The sequence below is a fragment of the Mastomys coucha genome, unplaced genomic scaffold, assembly GCF_008632895.1.
Source record: "Mastomys coucha isolate ucsf_1 unplaced genomic scaffold, UCSF_Mcou_1 pScaffold5, whole genome shotgun sequence".
Taxonomy (NCBI): domain Eukaryota; kingdom Metazoa; phylum Chordata; class Mammalia; order Rodentia; family Muridae; genus Mastomys; species Mastomys coucha.
The window spans coordinates 17,860,743-17,882,894 of NW_022196911.1; the positions used below are offsets into that span (position 1 = coordinate 17,860,743).

General features: G+C 40.7%; 1 long non-coding RNA gene across 2 annotated transcripts; it reads left to right on the forward strand.

The window, feature by feature from the left end:
• Nucleotides 1–42: 42 nt before the first annotated feature.
• On the forward strand, nucleotides 43–14,996 carry LOC116079071. Of its 2 annotated transcripts, none has more exons than XR_004113745.1 (2): nucleotides 43–255; nucleotides 13,584–14,996. It is a non-coding gene; the product is annotated as an uncharacterized LOC116079071 (long non-coding RNA). The 2 variants fall into 2 exon arrangements; XR_004113746.1 differs by lacking the exon at nucleotides 43–255 and adding an exon at nucleotides 6,945–7,130.
• Nucleotides 14,997–22,152: the final 7,156 nt, after the last annotated feature.

The window sequence follows — 22,152 nt, forward strand, 5'->3', positions numbered from 1 at the left end:
CTCTCTCTCTCTCTCTCATTCTACCCGCCCCACAACTCCCCACTGTTTCCCTCTGCTCTCTCACACCCTGGAATTTCCCAGGGAGGCAGAAGAAAAGGAAGAGGCAGGATGGGGGAGGAGAGATCACAGCACACAGCAAGGAGGAGGAAGGAAGGAGGGTGAAAGGAGGAGATAGAGGAGGAAGAGGGCCCAGCAGCTGGAAGACCCACACCCTACAGCTCTGTGGCTGACAGCCACTCAGTTGGGCAAGATGTGGTAAGGAACTCCCAACAGTGGCGGTGGGAGTAGGGACTGGGAGAGGTGGGACTTGAGGCAAGGAGTCCCCAGGCTGAGCACAGATCCCAGACCTACAAGCATTCTGCTCCTGCCTTCCAGGAACTGGGAGGGCTTGGATCCTAATGCTGCCAATGGGTCCTCACTGAGCCATTCCTCCCACACACAGCAAATTCCAGGAAATACCTAGACCTTTAAGTTTCCTTTTCTCTTGGGAAACCACCCGATGGAAGTAGTTTGCTTCACGTTTCTGGAAGGTAGCTATCCCAGACAGACACCTGTGTGCTTAGATATTCTCTGGGGGTTTCTACCACGTCCACCCTTCTCACTAGAGGAAAAAAAAGAAAACCAGAGGAAAGAAAGAAGTCAGAAAATGTTTTCAGTTCTCTTTCCTGCTTAAACAAGCAAAGAACTGAGGTTCAAGAAACGTAATACCCCAGCCAAAAAGATGCATCAAGGATGTGGGCTAGTTGAGCCCGTTGACCAAATATGTGTTCTGAATTAGGTTTCTTTTTGTGGTAGGAGGCTGGGACCTGGACATTTGAATCTGAAAGGGGGAAGGCTGATCCTGGCATCTACATATGAGGGAGGAGGCTGGAGCCTGGATACTTGAGTCTGAGAGAGCATAAATGGAACCTAGATTCTTGGGTCTGAGGGAGGAGGGTGGGGGTCTGGACCTCTGGGTCTGAGGGAGGAGGATGGGAGTCTGGACTTCTGGGTTTGAGTGGGGAGGGTAGGTGTCTGGACCTCTGGGTCTGAGGGAGGAGGATGGGAGTCTGGACTTCTAGATCTGAGGGGGAAGGGTAGAGATCTGGACCCCTGGGTCTGAGACAAGAGGGCTATGTTCTGAAGCTCTGAATCCAAGGGAACAGGACTAGAGCTTGAACCTCTCTGTGGGAAGAAGACGAGGGTCTATACTTCAGGCCTATAGGAGGAGGGTCTTTATCCTAGGAAACAAGGAAACCTTGGATCATTTAAAAAAAATATTTTTACTGTTTGTTTTAAAAATTTTGTATGTTAAGGATTTGTACACACATGCCACAACACACAGTTGGAAATCAGAGGACAATTTGCAGTAGTTATTTCCTCTCTTTTCACCATGTTGGCCCAGGGATCCCACTGTGGGAGACAGCATTCCCTAGGCATGTGATTATGGTTTACATATGAAAGCTAGCTGAGTGAACCTGCCAGCAAGTAGAATTCTCCATAGTTCTTGCCATACTTCTTTAGTTGTTAAGTGAGTTTTTTAGTTGTAGGTAATGCTGTGTGGAATTGTGAGGATTCTTGTCTTCAAGTTCTTGCCATAAATTCTCACAGGGATTACCTGTGACCTGGATTTGTAAGTCAAATATACTCTTTCTCCCTCAAACTAGTTTTTGGTCATGGTATTTGTCACAGCAGCAGAGATGAAATTAGACCTATTGCCAGTGTCTTCCTTACATTTCATACTGTGGATTTTAGACACAAACCCTGATTATATCATAATTGCTTGCATGCTACTTGAAACGCTCATTCCCCAACCCCCTTTTTCATCATCTATAGAGTGAGATTATTTCAAGTCATATTTGATAGCACTACCTTTCAGGGAGAACCTTCCCAGAACAGAGGACATGAAGTAGAAATTTGTGGAAATTGCTTTTACCTTGCTGTGACCACAATATCAGACAGAAATAACTCAAGGAAAGACTTACTTTGACTCAAGGTCTTCAAAGGCTTCAGTCCATCATAGTGGGAAAAGGATGTCAGAGCAGTTCAGTTCATGGCAGCCAAGGGGGAAAGTGTATAGGAAAGAGGTAAGGACATCCAAAATGGAGCAGGACCTGTATAAAACCTGCAACTGTTTGCTCTACTGACCTATCCACACCCACTAGGCCTGTGTTAACTATTTTAGGTTGCTGGGATAGAGTATTCTGGGAAAACACAATTTAATGGAGGAAGAAATTTTATCTTGACTCATAGTTCCAATGTACAGTCCATCATAGATGGGATGTTATGGTAGCAGGAGCTTGAGGTACCAGTCACATGGCACCTATAGTTGGGAGGCAAAGGGAGATGAATTCTGATGTTCAGTTCCGTTTCTCATCTGGGACCACAGCCCATGGAATGGTGCCATGCAAACTGACTTAACCTTTAACCTTAATTGATCTAACCAAGATAACTATTAATCTAAATAATCTCTTCCAGGAGTGCATGGAAGTTTATCTCCTAAGTAATACATATCCTGTGAACTTGGCAATCAACATCATCACAATTCCTCCTAAAGGCTGACATCAGTCTGACAACTTTCCAAAACAGAAGCACTAGCAAGGAGACAAGGGAGACATTTCAGATTTAAACTATAGCACGACTGCTGAACAGGTAGTCACTGGGTAGCTGATAGATGTGATGGGATGGGAGCAGAGCCAAGACTGTCTTCCTTGAGGATGTCACCTCTGAAGGGTCAGGCAGGTGGAAATCGGAAGAAGCTTGTGTTCCAAGTCACTGTGGATTCTAAGGCTGGTTGTCTTGGGCCAATCACTTCCATACCTTGACTCTCATGTTTATCTGCTTTAGACCACAAGATCCAGTCACTGTGTTGATGTCTGTGGGTAGCCTAAGTTCATGGACTGATCATTCTCATTTCTAGAGTGTGGCGTAAGGAGATCACTCTTCCTAGGGCTACTAGAAGAAATTGCTCAGTGGGAAGCTTGGAATGTTTTGGGGGGAATAGCCAAAGAGTCTACAACATAGACAGTAGACTCTTTAAGGGGTGCATGGGAGAGGCCAAGTAGAAGATGCTAGGCCAGAGGCCTAGCAGCCCCCTTTGTGTCAAATGCTTTAGTTACCTATAGGGAAGTGGTCAAAGCCACCGTGATGACATCCCTAGTGAGAAAGAGAAAAGGAAATATTGTTGTCATTTTTTTTTGTCACCTTCCATATAAGCTGTGTCTGAGCAGCAGCAAGTGTAGGCAAAGGCTTTTGTTCCAGCTCTCCTTGTCTGCCAGGCTCTACAAGAAAGGAAGAAAGATGGTCCACAGTCTCGCTCTGTCATTTCATCAACCAAAAAAAATTAAACTGACATCATAGAAGAAATCGAATGAAGATCAGCACTGTCTACTATTTAGGTCTATTCATGTCCCATAAAAGTCATTTTTCTCATCCTCTAAATAGCTTACAACCCCCACTTCCATTTGCTATAGGAAAGGTGAATATTCACTTTTTATTTCCATTAAGTGTCCTTGTGTATGCTAGGAACAAATGTGCTTGGTCCCCCTACTAATTTGTCTGTTGATTTTTTTTTTCTGATATTCAAATGTCAACTTAACCTTCTGTCCCTCATCTATATCTATTTCAGTGGATTTCCAATCAACTAAAGACTTCAAGCTGCTCCAAATTTGTCAGTCTTAGGTGCTTCTGTTGGGATTTCCAACAAGCCTGAATATCTATATCCTAGACAGCTCCAAAGTGGCTAGCCCCAAATGCTCCAACCTTACAGTCTGCTCCAACATGGCCAGGATTTCTCAAGCTCCAGATGGTCCTGCAGAGCCTGGACAGCAAGTGAATTAGTCTTCATTCCTTTCTCTTCCTTCCTGGCTATGACCAGCATTCCAGCATTCTTGAGTCCCCAACAAAGGGGCTATGATCTTGGAACTCCAGAACATTTCATGTACTATAGAATTTGGAGATCACATGGCTAGGGAAAGTGTGTCCTGACATAAAATAGCACAATCCAATCTATCAATGTATGCATGACACTGGCCCAGGTGCCATTTTTCCTTTAGTGTCCACCAGAAAAGTCTGTGAGAAAAAACGTTTGATGCTCATTTTACATTAAAAGAACACAAGACTCTATTATATCAGTGAGATGCATAAATCCAGTTCTTGGAGCTAGGAAAAGTTGCTCAGGGAAGGGAGAGAAAAGAAATAGGTTAATGGAATAAATGATATGAAAACACAAATGGGGACTGTTTGGGTGGTGAGGGTCAAATTAAAATACCTTCTCCAATACTGAATTTGCATAAGTGATATTCTTTTGTTTGTTTCTTTGTTTGTTTTCAAGACAGAGTTTCTCTGTATAGCCCTGGCTGTCCTGGAACTCACTCTGTAGACCAGGCCTCAAACTCAGAAATCTGCCTGCCTCTGCCTCCCAAGTACTGGGATTAAAGGTGTGCACCACCACCACCCGGTGTGACTTTTTTTTTTTTAAGATTTATTTATTTTATGTATGTGAGTACACTGTAGCTGTCTTCAGACACACCAGAAGAGAGCATAATATCTTATTACAGATGATTGTGAGCCAACATGTGGTTTCTGGGAATTGAACTCAGGACCTCTGGAAGAGCAGTCAGTGCTCTTAACCACTGAGACATCTCTCCAGTCCTCTTTTTATTTATTTATTAAATATTTTCTTTATTTACATTTCAAATGTTATCCCCTCTCCTAGTTTCCCCTCCACAAAGCCCCTATCCCATTCTCCCTCCCCCCACTCACCAACCCACCCACTCTTCTTCCCTGTCCTGGCATTCCCTACATTGAGGCATCAAGCCTTCACAGGATCAAGGGCCTCTCCTTCCAATGATGTTCAACAAGGCCATCCTCTGTTACATATGCAGTTGGAGCCATGGGCCGCTTGGTCCATCTGTACTCTTTGGTTGGTGGCTTAGTCCCTGGGAGCTCTGGCGGGGGAGGTATTCGTTTATTCATATTGTTGTTCCTCCTATGGTGCTGCAAACCCCTTTAGTTCTTTCCATCCTTTAGCCTTAGTTTCACTCCTATGTCTCTTGGAACAAAGATTACATTAGAGAGATTGCACAATGACATCCATATGTAGTAAGCCAGCTGACAGGCTCCCAAAGCTAGCTGTAAGTTTCAGTGCCCAGAATTTGAGGACACTGATCCAATTTGTAGACAGAATAAAGTTAAGGACTCTTAGATGAGCTCATCCTGTGTGTAGGGTGGGTCGTAAATGCCAGTAAAGCTGAGAAAAGTGACTAGAAGACAGGCTGAGCTGTGACGAATTTGTGAGCCAAGCATATTCATTTGTTACAGCTTCCATGGTAACGAAGGCTGGTGAGACAACAGAATATTGCTACTGCACAGTTCTGTAAGCTATAAATTCAAGGTCAAGGATTTAGCAGGGCTTGAGAGAAGATCTGTTCCTAGTCCATAACCCTGTAACTCAGCTGCCACTGATGTGTTGACAGTCTTTCACAATGTTTTCTGTCTCTCTGCCTCCTTCAGTAATGCTGTTTTTCCTGTGTGTGTGTGTGTGTTTGTGTGTCTGTGTGTGTACAGATTTCCCTTTACACAGAGATTCCAGTCATACTGGATTACAGCTCTACCCTGGTCTAATATGATATGACCTTAACTTAAATAATTATACTTTCAATGACCCAGTATGCAAACAGGTGACATTCTCAGGCATTTTGGAGAGGTGTTGGAAATGCCAAGAAGTTTCTTGCAGCTAGGAGAGGGGTGTGGCTGGTGGAAGGGAGGAGTGAGGAGGAAGGGAGAAAGGGAATTTCTTAGAAAAGTTAGGAAGTTTCTCTTCTCCCTTTTCCCCCTTTCCCTTTCCTCTGTCTCACTCTTCTCTTCTTCTCCTTTTCTTTCTTCCTTCATTTGAAACAGTGTCTCATGCAGCTCAGGCTGGCCTAGAACTTTCTAGGAAGCTGAAGATGATCTTGAACTGATTCTCTCTACCTCTGCTTCCTGAGTGCTGGGGTGACAGGCATACATCACAATGCCTGGTTTATTTGATGCTGGGGATAGAACTCAGGGCTTTTTGAATGTTGAGTAAGCACTCCAACTTCTGTAGATTCGACAGTAATTTTTCTAATCCTATTGCCAACAATTATGTTACCATATCAAACAACAAATAAAACATAGCTCAGGGCAGGAGAAACGGCTCAGCAGTTAGGAGCACCGGTTACGCTCAGAAAATCTAGGTTTGATTCTCAGTAGTGTGGCTGCTCACAACTATCTGTAAGTCCAGATCCTGGGAATTCTATGCCATTTTCTGACCTCTGTGGGCACCAGGCATGCACATAGTGCACAGATGTATGTGCAGAAAATACTCATATACATAAAATAAAATAGATCTTTAAAAATAAGGAGAAAGAAAAGTGACTCCACATTCCCCTGTTGCCCTCTACTGCCAACAGGTTCTCTGTCCTGTGTGGCCTCAGGAGCCCATTCCTAATCCACATTGAAATTTTTAACTGGCTTGATTTTCTACAGATCTTCTATATGTAAGCACAGCTGTTTGCAATGAGTTCTTAAGGGCAGCAGCCATGGCACATCCAGAAGGTTGTATTTCACAGCACTTTTCCTTTTCCAGTTCTAACAGTCTTTTAGCCCTTGCTTTTCCACAATGTTCACCGAGGCTGAGGGGTTTGATATAGATGTCTTGTGTCTGCTTTATTTTGTTTGTCTCATTGAACAATATATTAATAGTAGGTGCCACATTTTTATGCATACTGTACTTCAAAAATTTTACTGAGGTTGGAAGGACAAATTGGGGGCAGAGAGGGAAAACCATAAAATTCTTTTTTTTTTCTTTTTCTTTTTTGTTGTTGTTTTTCGAGGCAGGGTTTCTCTATATAGCCCTGGCTGTCCTAGAACTCACTCTGTAGACCAGGCTGGCCTTGAACTCAGAAATCCACCTGTCTCTGCCTCTCAAGTGCTAGGATCAAAGGCATGCACCACCACCGCCTGGCCCATAAAATTCTTCTAATCAGAGTAACGATGTCATTCCAGCCTGCTTTAACCATCACAATACCTGATTGGGGGAGAGAACCCTGTTTATGTGGAAGAAAGAGAAATTGGGGAACTTTTCATTTCCAGAAATCAAGGCCTCTGCCTACTATGTGGTATGGAAGGTAAGCAGGCCACCCACTCCCAATGGAAATAATAGGTAGATGAATTTGTCAGATGTTACCTCTCGATCCTAGATGCAGTTCTGATCCCTCAGTTCCCTGACACAGGCATGCTTTGTGTTCAGAGATTCCTATCCTTAGAGTTGGTTCTTCCAAGCCTCCCCTCTGTGCCTCTAGATTTTCAGATGAAGGAAGGGGTAGGAAAAGATTGGAAATGATTTTAAAATCGGTTCATTTCTTGTTTATTTGTGTGTTGAGAGTGGGTAAGTGTTAACTAATGTGGCCATATGGTGACACAGAGGACAACTTAAAGGAATTAATCCTTCTCCTTCTTGGGATGGAACTCAGGTCACTGGACTTGGTAACATGAGTGTTTACCTGATAAAGCATCTTAGGTCCCAGAAATGAGTTCTCCTCTTCCACCCTGATCAGCTGCTAAACACTTTAAAAGTTATCTTTCATTTCTTACATGCCGGGAAATACTCTCTTTGTCTCTCTGATTATTTCTCTCTTTTCTCCCTCCCTCAACCTCTCTTCATCTTTGTCCTGTGTGTCCCTCCATTCTCTTTATTGTCAGTAAAAAAATAAAGCAGTATAATATACACAGAAAACATTGTATGTAGCACAGACCATTTCTTGATAAATCTTCACATGGCTAAAGTGTCTGTGTTAACAGGCCTATGTAACCAACCCTGGATAAGGAAGGAGAGCATTCTTGAGCCTCCTCTCAATCTTCATTGTAAATGTAAACATTGTCATATATATACTTTACACATGAGGCTCTGGGACCAGGCCTGTGGATTCTTAGGATACAAGATATGAAATTCTAGCCAGTCTGGGCTACAGTTGAGTTCAAGGCTATCCTGAGCAATTTAGTGAGATCCTACCTGAAAAAAAAAATTAAAAAGGCAGTGGAGACTGGTGTTGTGGCACACACCTTTAATCCTAGCATTTGGCTAGTAAAGGCAGGAGGATCTCAGAGTTCAAGGATAGCTTGGTCTACATAGTGATTGCCAGGACAGCTGGCACTACATACAGAGATCCTGTCACCAAAGACCAGTTAATCAATTATTTGCAAAATGGAAATATAAGGAGGGATGCAAAATGTAGCTCACCAGCAGAAAAAAAAAATGCCTAGATTTACTGAGGACTGGGCATGACTCAAAGGTAGAGGTCCTACCTAGAATCTTCCAGTGAGGAGCTAAAGTGGCTTGGTGGTAGAATTGCTGCCTAGAATCTGCAGTGAGGGTCTGGTTCATACTAAGTAGGGCATTTGCTCATCATGATTTTAAGGCCTGGTTTTTGTTCTCTATATCATCTCCCTCCCCCAAAAAACCAAACAAATAAGGAATAAAAACTGACACAAAATACCATAAACTAAATACCATAAATACCAAAAACTAAAACAGAAATGTCCATAAAACCTTTAAAACAAAGAATAAAAATAAAGGTTACAGAGCATGCATTATTTGTCTCCCTTTATTTACATTTATTTGTGTGTGTTGGGGGAGTTGTGTGTGTATGCATATGTCTCTATGTATTCTATACAATGTATGTGTAGAAGTCAGAGAGAGCTTGCAGGAGTCAGTTGTGTCTTTTCACCATGTGGGTTTCCGGACTGAACCCAAGACAGAAGGCTTGACTGCAACCATCCTTTCCTACTGAGCCATCTTGTAGGCCCCTAGCTACCTTATTGTGCATCCTTATATAGGTGTAACTTTACCTAGGGTTTCTACTTTTGCTCATGGTATCTTTCATAACTTCATGTCTGTCAGGCACATCCACAGTAGTGACAATTTACTCCTTCATCCTATAGAACAATGACTTTTGTCTATAATCCTGTCTCTGAGGGATTTTCAGTAAATTCTTTGTCTCATTGGTTTTTACTGCTATGATAAGCACAATGATTTTCATCTTAGAACCTATAGTTCACCATAAAGTGAAGTAAGTCAGGGCAGGAACTCAATGAAGGAATCTGGAGGCAGAAAGTGTGCACATCCCATGCTTGGGTCTGGTACTTGCAGAAACCAGAGGAGTCACTGTATCTCCTGGACCTGGAGTGATAGATGTTTGTGAATCACCATCTTGGCATTGGAAACCAAATCCATGTCCTCTGAAAGAGCAATCAAATGATCTTAACCACTAAGCTGTTTTTCCAGACCAACAACTTGCCTGTTATATGACAGAATATTACCTGCCTAGGGGTGGTACTGCCCACAGTGGGTGGTGGCCTCGCATGTCAATCATTAAATAAGAAAATTGCAGACCTACCTAGAGGTCAATCACTCATTTTACACATCAGAAGATGAAATCTCAGAGAGATGAAGTCCTGAGTTCCAGGAATCTGTTATTCCCTCCTATCCTCAGCTTTTCTTGACATTTTAAACTACATACTTTAGAGATATATATTTCTGACACAGACTACTGGGTCTTTGTCTAACTCTATGTTTTTTCTGGGTTCTGGTCATTAGTGAAATGTGTCTCAATCTTCCGGGATTTCTGAACAGAATTGAGAAAAAAAGGGGGGAAGTAGGCTTGGGGCTACTTGAGTAACAGGAAATCAATGTTCCTTCTGATTTTCAAAATGCACGGGATGTGGCTTAACTGTGTCTTCACAACTAGTGGTTAAGACAGCCTCCTGGAACTAAGGTCCTACACAGTCCCCTCTATCATAGGGTTCCTCACACTCCCAAGTTCACAGTAACCCGGGCTTCCTTTATCATTGTACTCTTCACCTTAGTGGTTGTTTTATTATCCTCTGGGATGGAGTCTAAAGTGAAAGAGCATATTTATTTGTAGCTCTGTGAAAATAGTTGTACTTCTTTATTAGTTCTTTGAAAATTTCATACAATGTATTTTAGTCATATTAATCTCTAACTCTTATTTTAGTCATATTAATCATCTAACTCTCCCCAGATCTTCTTCCACTTCCCTGCCTTCTCAGCTTTGTATAAAAACCTATCCAATACAGTTTGTGATTCCTGCATTAATTTCTGATGTGTGGCCTTCCAGTGTAGTATGGTTGATCTACCAGAGGCTATACCTTTACCAAAAAAAAAAAAAAAAAAAAAAAAAAAAAAGATACCCATAAGCTTCCGATGGTAAATAAATCCTCAGCTAGGTACTCAAGCTCATTTCTCCTTTCCATACTGGGATGTGATCTGGTTTGAGTTTCACAGGCATTGTTCACGCTGTTATAACCCTTGTGATGATCCTTGAACCTTGGGGGGGTTGTGTGTGATATACATTCTCCATTTAGGGTTGAATATTCACTAGTCTCTTTTTCACTTCACCTTAAACAACTATGGGTCTCTGTGCTCCTTACTATCTCCAGGACATAAAAGTTTCTCTGATGGGAGTTGAAGGATGTGCTAATCTATATATAGATTGATAGTCATTGCTAGTTTGTAAACACTATGTCTATTTAGCAGAATAGGAGCAGAAGGTTCTGTCCAAGGGCCTCTGAGCTCCCTAGACATAGGTTAATGCCTCCAATAATGGTGGCAGATATGAGTTAATTTGTGAAGTGGGCCTTAAATCCAATAAGAATGTGGTTGGTTACTTCCATGATGTTTATGCCAGTATTGTACCAATGGGTATGTCTTGCCAGGATGGTTGTTATTGCAGCTCTCAGTGTTCACAAATGGGTAAGACTGGTGATTCCTTTTCTCTTCTCATAGTGTGAATAGCACCTTTTAGCACTATATAGCTATGCTATAGATGTATACATACAATAAAAACATCATGACATTGGCTTACAAGCAAACTCATTGATCACTGAAATAGGATTGAGAATCCAGATATAAGTCCACACTCCCAAAAGCATGTAATTGAAAGCACAACATAAATCCCATTTTTCTCCTCTTTAGGATCCCATTTGTCTCCATTTAAGGACCAGACCTGATTTAAAAAAAAAGGTTGCATGGCACCAGCTCCAGGGACAGACCATAAATTCCAGAACAAGATTATAAAACCCCCTCCCAAAGAATAGCCTGGGCATAATCACAAAAATAGAGAAATATTTTATCTCAGAATGGGCCACCTGTGCTGGGCAGCCTGATCTCATCCTATGGTTAAATGTTTAGGACATAGGAATGCAGACCATGGACCACCTGTGACCCCCCTAGCACCCACCAATGAAACTTCAAATTACTTGGTCCTTCTAGAGAGTTCCCCCTGGTTTCCCATAAGAACTGCACACCTTTGTTTGGGGTCACCATTTCAAAGAATGGTTAATCCCTGCATGCTGGTTGTTTCTGCAGAATAAATGCTCTGTTTTTGCATACTATGAGTCTAGGGTCTTCCTTCAGTGATTTTCAGACCCTTATATTAATATTTAATATTTAAATATTAATATTTATATAATATATTATATAATATATTATATTACATAATATAATAATATTATATTAAATATTAAAATTAATATTTAATGAGAAGACCAGTAGTACACATGGTAGCAGATAGTATGTTCAAAAAATTATGCTGGTTAAACATGATGGCTACATGTAGAAGTAAAAAAGCTTAATCCTTATTCTCACTCTGCACAACATCCAGCTCCAAATGGATCAAGGACAATAATATTAGGTGTGGCACCCTGAATCTGATATAGAAAAAGACAAAGAATACAGGTGAACTCACTGGCATAGGAAAGGACTTTTTAAAATAGTCTTTAGCCCAGAGTAGCCCTGGTGGGAACAGAGTACCCTGGTTCCTGCCCCTGAGACAGGGCACTGGTGTTAGTCTCCAGTGTGGAGTGTGGATGGCTGTGGGTTATGGCTTGTTTGTATAATAATGTACATATTTCACATTCCTTTGAGGAATGTCCTCCTTGTTAATGACTCCATGATAATTAGAAACAGCAACAGTCCAGGAGTTGAGGGTGTGGTTATGTCTCAGCAAAATAGTTAACACTGGGACCATCAAGACAGCCCTTGAGGCCACGAGGAAGAGCTTTAAATACATGAATTTGAAAATATATCATTTCTTAACTACACAAAATATGAGGATGCAGTATGAACTATGTGGGGCTTCATGAATCTAAATTAACAAAGGCAGCTGCATTAATAAGCCAGCTTGTCAGAAAGATACAAAGGCAGGCAGATTTCTGTATTCAAGGTCTGCCTGGGACACAGGAATTCCAGGCCAAGGTGTGGTAGAAATGGTAATTTCAGGGCAAGATCCCACTCATCTAATTTATCATCTGTGCTTAAAAATGGAAGACAGATCTCTGAATTCTTATGCAATGTTAAGAAAAAAAGGTATATTTACTGTCTCCTAAGAATCAAAGGTCTGGGGTCATGGGATGCTGATTCATAAAATAATCAAAAGGAAAGCCTGGAGTGAATGACTGGATTGATATGTAAAATAAAAGAATGCCCCTGTATTCTGCACGAGATGAGCTATCCACAGAACTTTTTAGGATAGAAAGAGAAAATTGCTTGGAGAACACACACACACACACACACACACACACACACACACACACACACGTAGGACATGGACAGAGAAATCTCTTAGACTATCAAGAAAGCAAAACAAAGATAGGAAGATCTTCAGGGAGAAAGCAGAACAGAGAGAGAAGCAGACCTCAAAAGCTGTGTCAGGCAGAACACAAGTTGTCAGCATGGGCCCACAATTTGATTTCAAGTCATTCTTTGTGTAGCTCTCTCAGAACCCCATTCCAAGCCAAGGCTGGTCATTGGTACATCTGACAGAGGGATAGTATCTAAAAAATATATATAAAAAAACCCCTAAACAACAACAACAACAACACACAATGATAAACAGGCAATAGAAAAGGCACAGGTTTTTCAAAGGATGAATTACTACTGGCTGAAATACATTTAATTGAATATTCAAAATCCTTAGCCAGCAGGAAATTGAAAATTAAAAGTACTATGAGATTTCATTTTACTGTAGGTAGAATGTCCAAGATCAAAGAACCCAAATGCCATCAAATGTTGGTGTGTGTGTGTGTGTGTGTGTGTGTGTATGTGTGTGTGTGTGTGTGTGTGTATTGGTGCATGACACTTATTCACTGCCATTTTCAGTGGAAACATGAGTTCCATTCTGGGTTCATTCTCTTTGGAGCAAGTACCTCAGATGCCGGATACAGTAGAACCTATACAAAGTTGCTTGTAGCTACACTGAGGGCCACAAGTGAAAACACGAGTCTCATGGGGGAAACAGATAGAGCAAATGTGACAATAAAAGGGATCAGGCAGCTGTATAGCTCAAGGGATTGCAGTCTTTCCCCTTCTGGCTTCATTTTCCAAAGGGAACATATACCTATTCCCTACAGATGGACACTTATAAGAATTTGTGAGTTTACAGCCTGTGAGTGAACTAGAAGTGGCCAGTATTATTAATGACACTATAGTACTAACTGTCGTTTGGAATTATTTCAGACTAACAAGAAAATGTATGTTCTTTTTTCTTTATTGACCACCTTAGGTTGAGGTACAAAAGTCTAAAAGGTCGTTTCAAATTTTCCTAATGAGCATGTAGCCTGAATGTCAAGAGGGAACGCCTATAGCACAGTGGAACTCAACGCAGATGAAGCTGGAAGTTAGAGCCCTTTCTTTACATCGCACTTACAGTTTTTTCAGAAAGGGAAGTAGAGATGGTCCCCAAGCTGGTGCCTGTATTACTGGTCTGAGCTGAGTCCTCACTCAGGGCCCTCTCTAGACTGGCAGGTAGGGAATGGATTAGTCTTTCTCTGAAGTCCTGGCCCATAAAGACATAAACCATTGGGTTGAGGCAGCTGTTGAAGAAAGCCAAGGGACTTGTGATTTTCAAAGCAATTACAGTGCTTTGTGCCATGTTCTTCACCCGTTCACGGATTTGGATTGTGGATATGAGGGCCACTACTTGAAATGGACACCAGCAGAGGAAAAAGGCAGCCACAACAAAAGAGAGGACCCGCAAAGGACGGCTGGATTTGATCAAGCCTTGCCTGTGGATTTTAGTGGCTATTAACCCATAGCAAATGGCAACAATGGACATGGGAGTGCTGAACCCAATGATGAACCTGATGATTCCTCTGACAGTATACATGGTGATAGCCACTTTCTCTCTCTCTACAGGATCCTTGGTCCAGGGGGAGAAGTCAAAAACACAGGCTGTTTTCCCTGGTTCAAGTCTAATAGGGACTGTGGTCATACGAATGATAACTGGCAATGTAAGGAGAAATGCACAAATCCAGGGTACAATGATTACCTTCTTGGCCAGGCTCACGGTGCGGTGGTTCTGAGCCCAGACTGGATGCAGGACACAAATACAGCGGTCCAATGCTATGAGGGCAATCAGAAAGACACTTCCAAATAGGTTTATGTCTATTACAGTATATATGAACTTGCACATGAACCAACCAAATGGCCAGTGTTGTCCCATGGCTATGCTGGTGATGTAAAATGGCAAAGTGGAGGTGAAGCAAAAGTCAGCAATGGCCAAGTTCAAGTAAGAGATGGTGGTAACGGTGTGTTTCATGCGGAAACCAGCCACCCAGATCACAAGCCCATTGCCTAGCACTCCAAGGACAAAGGTGACTGCAAAGATCAAATATGAGAAGACATCCAGAACAATGTAGCCAGCAGATCTTGATTGAGAACTCCTAGATACATTCACGAGCTTTGCTGCAGACATGTTCATGAGGAGAGACGTGTTGGTGTCCATCGTGTAGACTCCTACAACATTAAGAAAGAGGTGTGTTTATTTGTCTTACCTTTTCTTTTCTCTGTCAGACAAGGTCTCAGTATACATCCTTGCTAGCCTAGAACTTTCTCTATAGACAAAAGTGGCTGTGAACTCACAGAAATCTGCCTGTCTCTTCCTTTCTTGTGTTGGGATTAAAGTGGTATATCACAATGCCTGACTTTATTTTTTCATTTTTCATGTGCAAATATTTTCTATACATGTACAAGCATATGCATGTATGGATATGCTTATGTACATATGTGCACATGTATGTGGAGTCCTGAGATTGATGTTGAGAATCATACTTTACCATAATTCCACCTAATTCACTAAAACAGGGTCTCTCAACCAAATCCAGAGCTCATTGCTGTGACTAACCTTGATAGGAAGATTGCTTCAAGAATTGGATCTCTCTAGTTTCTGAAGCTGGAATTATAGGTGAACCACTCTGTCCAATTGACATGTAATTTTCTGGGGATACAAACCCTGGCCCTCACACTTGGATGTAAGCATTATAGCAACTGAGCTGTCTCCTCAGGACCTATTTGAAAATGCTGCCTTCAAGCAATTTTTCTTTTCTTTTCTTTTTCTTTTTTTTTAAACTTTTATTGCATTATGATGAAAAAAGTTACATGATTTCAGTTTATCTGAATTTGTTAACATTTAAAAACATATTTTAAGTAAATAGAATTAAATCACATTCTTGTTTCCCTTTTGTACCCCCCACTCCTCCCAGAGACCCCTCTTCAATACCCACAATATCTTTTTTGTTATATTCCTTAAAATTTACAAAATATTATAACAATAAAAATAAGTATTATAAAACTTGTTTGATATAAAACAACAATTTAACAGTCTTATGTAGATGCTCGTCTACAGCAATAGTGAAAAAATATTTTTCTCAATATAAATTTTAAATAACTACAAACATAGTAACTGTATACTTCAAAATAATACATTTCTTTTTTTAAGCTTCTATTTTTTATTAGATATTTTCTTTATTTAAATTTCAAGTTTTATCCCCTTTCCTCATTTCTCCTCCAAAAACCCTCCTATCCTATTCACTCTCCCCCTGCTCACTAATCCACCCACTCCCACTTCCCTGTTATGGCATTCTCCTCCACTGGAGCATGGAGCCTTCAGAAGACCAAAGGCCTCTCCTCCCATTGATGTCCCACAAGGCCATCCTCTGCTACATATGTGGCTGAAGCCTTGGGCCCCTCTATGTGTACTCTTTGGTTGGTGGTTTAGTCCCTGGGAGCTCTGGGGGGTGGTACTGGTTGGTTCATATTGTTGTTCCTCCTATGGGGCTGCAGACACCTCCACCTCCTTGGGTCCATTTATTACTGTATCTAGTCTACTTCCATTCCAAGTCCTTCACACTCAAGCTAGAGAAAAATTACCACTGCCTGACATTCATTCATGTTGTTAACCTCTTACCAGATGGTGGAAGGTGTGCCTATGCTCCACAATTGCTAATATGCACTCTGCTCACAATGTAATTAGTTGGCTGATGTAGATCCTTAACTTGCAAGAGAAAAACAGAACAAAACTGGGCAAACAGTCCATAGGTAAGATTTATGTTCAAGATCAAGCCAACAGGATGGGTCAACATTGCAGCTGACAGTCCTAACTGGACTGTTAAAAACAGAAGGAGAAGACTTGGTGCAGAGGGGTATGTGGTGGAAGATGTCATTAGGCCAAGAGTATGAGGATGATCATGTAGGTAACTGTCAAAGCATAAATAAAAGTTATTGCCAAAAAACTTGTGTTCAAACAAAAGTTGTGCACAAATTTTATTGTGTAGCATTTCTCACTATAGCTAGAATATAAAAACAACACATCCTCATTTTCTTTCAAGAGAAATTTGTGAAGAAAAAGGTTTGTTTTAGTGTATATTTTATATTCTATTATGAAGGGAAATCAAAGCAGGAACCTGGAGCCAGGAACTAAAGCAGTTCTGCTCCAGGTTCCTGCTCCATAAAGTAGTGCTGCTCTTTGGCTTGATTTTCATGGATTTCTCAGCATACTTTCTTATACAAACTAGGACTAGCAGCCCAAGAGTGGTAACACACACATTGAGCTGAGCCCTCCTATATCAATAATCAAGAAATGCTTTGAAGACTAAGCTACAGACGGAGTCTCACGGAGGCCACTTCACAGTTGTGGTTTACTCTTCCCAAATAACTCTAGCACGTGTCTAGGTGAGAAAACCTAAAATAAAGAAACTGTATGTACAAAGTGATATTTCAATTGGAAATAGGAATTATAGGAAAAAGGAATGAAATACATTGATTGTAGTAGCATGTACCTATAATCATAGCACTTGGGGTATTAAGGCAGGAGCATGGCAAATTTGAGGCCTATATTACACAGGATATAAAATGGAACTCTCTCAAAAGGCTAAACAAAACAATGAGAAATGAATATATAGGATGATAGATATATTTTAAAGGTATAGCAAAAAGGAATCCATACACAAAATGTTATATGACATATTATTCAACTTGTAACAAATAACCAGAACAAGTAAGTTTACAAGAAGCAGCCTGATAGTGGATTCAGGGGCCTGAGGGAGGGAGAGAGAAGAATTATTGCTTAAAGGGTATGGGATTTGTTTTCTTTTGAGTGATGACATATGTCTACAATTAGATAGGGTTACGGTTGCAAAACATTTTAAATACATTTAATGACACTTAATTTTAAAGTGATAAAATTTAAGCTGGGTGTGGTGGTGGTGTACCCTTGTCATTGCAGCTCTTGGAAGATGGCAGAAAGATTTGACTCTGTGGCTGGCATGAGCTGCATAGTAAGTTTAAGATCAGACTGGAGTGCATAGCAAGGTGTGGTCTCAGTAAACAAACAATAAGGGGCTGAGAAGATTGCTCAGTCAGTACAGTGTTTGATACAAAATTATGAGAACCTAAGTTTTGGTGCTCAGCTGTGTACAAAGCTGGTAATGTAACATGTGCCTGTCTAAAGTCTCAATACTGGAGGAGCAGAGATGGGAGGCTCCTCAGGGCAACTGATCAAACAAAACTGGTGAACTCCAAGTCTAGTGAGAGCCATTTCTCAAAAAATAAAGCTGACCACCTCTTCATGCAAGCAACAACAATAACAATAAAAAAGTAGCAGGTAAATTTTAATTACATTTATTTTAGCACAGCATAAATAAAATAGTGTGTGGACATTAGGAAACTGGCAGAAAACAGCTTCTGTGACTCAGAATGACAGTGATGAACTATTACTCTGCATGAGTACTTAGTTACACACCCACTTCCTTCCTTACTAGGGTTTCCTTGTGAGGCTCCTTTCCTCTGCTGAAAGGGAACATTTCCATGAGCAATGGCTTCACGGGACATCTCTGAAATTATTTCCTTTAGATTGTTTCTTTTAAATTTGATATTATAATATAATTTCACCATTCCTCCTTTCCTTTCTTCCTTCCAAACTATCCATCCCACATGCCACCTCCACTCTCTCCCCGTTCTCTTTCAGGGGTATGTAATTGTTCTCTCTCTCTCTCTCTCTCTCTCTCTCTCTCTCTCTCTCTCTCAAACACACATACACACACACACACACAGAGAGACAGAGACAGAGACAGAGACAGAGACACAGAGAGACACAGAGAGACACACGGAGAGAGTTAAATACAACTTGCTTAGTCCATATAATGTGACTTGTATGTATGTTTTCAAGGCAGAGCATTTGGTATTGGATAATCAATTGAAATTAACTTTTAAAATTGATTTTTAATTATGTGTATGTGGATATGTGGATATGTATATATGTGTATTTATGTATGAGTGAAGATGTCCAAGAAGGCCAGAGATGGTGGATCCGAGATGTGACATGCCTGATTTATGTGCTAACAACTGGATGCAGGACCTCTTCAAGAGCAGCAAGCGCTCTTAACATCTTTCCAAGAAGTGTCTCTCCAGCCTCTTCTTGAGATTATCTTGGTAGAAAGAAATAATGTTCCCTCTATCCGTGAGATCTCTTCAATAGGATTTAAGGTAAGAAAAGGCAAGAGAGAAAGGAAGGTTCCAATATGTTGTGGGTCTGAGATTTTACTGGATTATGTGTGCATATTATTATTCATGTCAAAAATGGCTTCCCCTAATATTAACTGCAGACTTTCTTAAATGGGATATAGGGAGTAAAATGAGTTAATAGGACTGGGCATGAATTAGTGATTGTTAAGTAGCATGTACTGAATAACAACTTTTTTTTCATGTATGTGTATTCATGAACGTGCATATAGATGTCAGAGGTCAATGTCATGTGCCTTCCTAATTACTCTTCACCTTATATTTTTGAGACAAAGTGTCTTACTAAACTTACAGATACATTGATTGACCAATGAGCTCCAGATATCTGCCCATCTCCTTTTTGACCCCAAGTGTCAATCCCAATGCTGAAGTTCAGAACTTGCATTACTGCACCTAGCTTTTATATGTGCGTTGGTGATCTGAATATGGGTCCTTATTGCATAGCAAAGAATTTATTGACTGAAACATCTCTTCTGCCAGAGGATTACTTCTTTTTGTTTTTGTTTTTATTATGACACTGTAAAAATTAGAAAACAGACCTGTCCTGGAACATTAACTTAATTTCTTAAAAATTATTCAATCTTTCAGTCTGAAATTTCAGCAATGATCTCTTTCTGACCCTGCTCTGCCATACTACTTTGGGAGATGGGTTGACTCACATAATATTGACTCCAATTTGAGATAGAAAAGAGTAACAATGACCATCAAATTTAAAATTCTATGGAGGTATCAACTTGCAATACCTCATTAATAATGTTTATATTCATTGACAACATCCTGAAATGAAAATTTGGTTAGTCAAGGTTATGGAAATGTTGAACAAGTAGTAAACTAAAGGTAATTCCTTCCTACTTCTTTCATTTCTCTCTCTCCCCCATTTTCTCCTTCTTCCCCTCCTCCCATTTCAGGTAAGTTCTTCCTATGTAGCCCTGGTTGGCCTGTAACTTTCAGTGCAAATCAGGCTTGCCTTGAACTTATAATAGTCCTCCTACTTATGCGTCCCAAGTAGTAGTATTACATATGTGTTCTATCAAAACCAGATATCCCTCATTTTCCTTCTGTTTTCCTCATCCTCCTTTTCTTCCTTCCTTTTGCTCTTTGTCTTTTGAGACACAGTCTTATGAATATTAAGTTTGCCAAGATTAATACTTCTGGTCCTCCTTTGTCTACTCCCTAATTCTGGGATGAACAATTCTCAGTTTACAAGATGATGACTCCAGGTCTTGTATGCTAGACACATACTTTTCCTTCTGAACTACAACCCCAGCTCTGCCACTCTCCTTTTTTTTTACAGCACCCATGGGACAGCTTAAAATCACCTGTGTAGATCACATTATTAGTGAACCTAAATGGTTTACAGTTTTAGAAATTATTTGTCTCCTCTTTCTCCACATTCCACTAACCCCCAATCACCAAGCTGTGCTGAGGGATATTTGTTCTTAAGAATCTATGAGGCAATGAATAAAAGGTTTACAACATGAGCAAGGAAAATTCTGCCGTGACAGGTGAAAACATACAAAAGCAGAACTACAAGATATAGTCCCATCTATGGTTGGAGGAACAAGATTGTGTTTGGATTGAATAGGAATGTTGTAGGACAGCATTTACAGTGCTCTTTAGATCTTTCAGTCAATGTACTACAGCCTCACCTTCTACAGACCCTGATAAGGTTGAACTTGATTAGACATCATCAACATTGTGATAGAAGAAATTCAGGCTTTGAGAGAGGAAAAACCATAAAAATTAGCAATTCTGGAGGAGACAGAGGCAAATTCATGAAGGATCTGGGACTTGTTTGCTTGTGGTATTACCACTGCCCTCACAGATTCTGCCCCCAACCCTGTGCACAGCCACTGCCCTCCACTCTCCTGAAGCACCTTCTCTAGCTTCATATCTATGACCAGGTAATAGCTATCACAGCCTTAGATCTGGTCTCTGCTTTTCCCACAAATTTTTCACAATAGACTTTTTCCAGGAGTGCTATCCCTAACTAGTACACTTTTCCTTGATTCCTCCCTACAAATGAACACATCAGTATTCTCTAGAACATTTCACTTTCAATCCAAGTTATTATTCACTTTCATATCACCCTTTAATTCCCAACCACACCTTTGACTCACTTTTGCAGCAAAATATCCCGAGTCATATGTCTTGCTCATATTTACCATTTTGTCTTATGGTTTTCTACAACCAAGCTAATTTTTTTCCTTTCCTTTATATATACATATTTTAGACAGGTTCTTATGTAGTCCAAGCTTACCTTAATTTTCTATATATAGCCAAGGATTCCTTAATATTCGGATTCTCTTGCCTCTACCTCTCCAATGTTGAGATTGCAGGAGTGTGCCACTGTGCAGTTAATGTGGTACTAGAGATAAAACCCAGGCTTTGTGTGTGTTAGGCAAGCACTCTACCCACTAAGCTACAACCCCATCCCTCTATCACACAAAGTCTATAGTGCTACCATTCTGTAGTATGCATTCCCAGCAAGTTGTGTAGATTTCTAGGCAAAGTTTTCTCACCTGAACTTTCCAACAGCTGTGGTCCTTCCTCTGGACCGATCTACAGCTGGTCTCCTAATCTCCTGACCTCCAGATCTCCTGAAGAAAGAAGCCTGTCTCTAATGGGCTCAGCAGAAAACATACAAAACCATCAGGGGGAGGGGAAACAGCAGAAATGCATTGGGTAACAGGAAACAAAAAACAAGAGACAAGGGTTTTCTGTGATTTACAAGGACCCTGAGATTATACACAAATCACATTTTTTTTCTTAACATCATTTGGTGGGTAGGCTGGATCGTTCTGGAATTTTGAGAATCTGAGAACCTTCCTCTGCTTCATTTTTGGTGGGATACAGAGGTGTAACCTTCTCCATATCAGAGCAGGAGGAATCTGGGTGCCCAAGAACCTTCTTTTAATAAGGAAAAGCTAAGAGACTGGGGTAAAGAGAACCTATCATAAACAATGAAAGGCAGAGATAGAGAGGAGAGAAATAGGAACTACATACCCAGACAGAGGAAGATAAATGCGAACAATTCAGACAGTCAGAGATGGTCAGCCATTCTACACTTAGCCACGCTCTCCAAGATCCATCACACAATAGCCCACACTTCTGTCAACATATCTTTGTGACTGTTCATAACAAACACCTTTTAGAAAGTTCCCAAGGAAAGGAGATGTTGTGAGACTTTTCCTGAAGGGATATCAAAAGATGCCCATTTACTCAAGACAGGGCATAGAGGACAAAGAAAAGTAATGAACAAATCACATTCAACT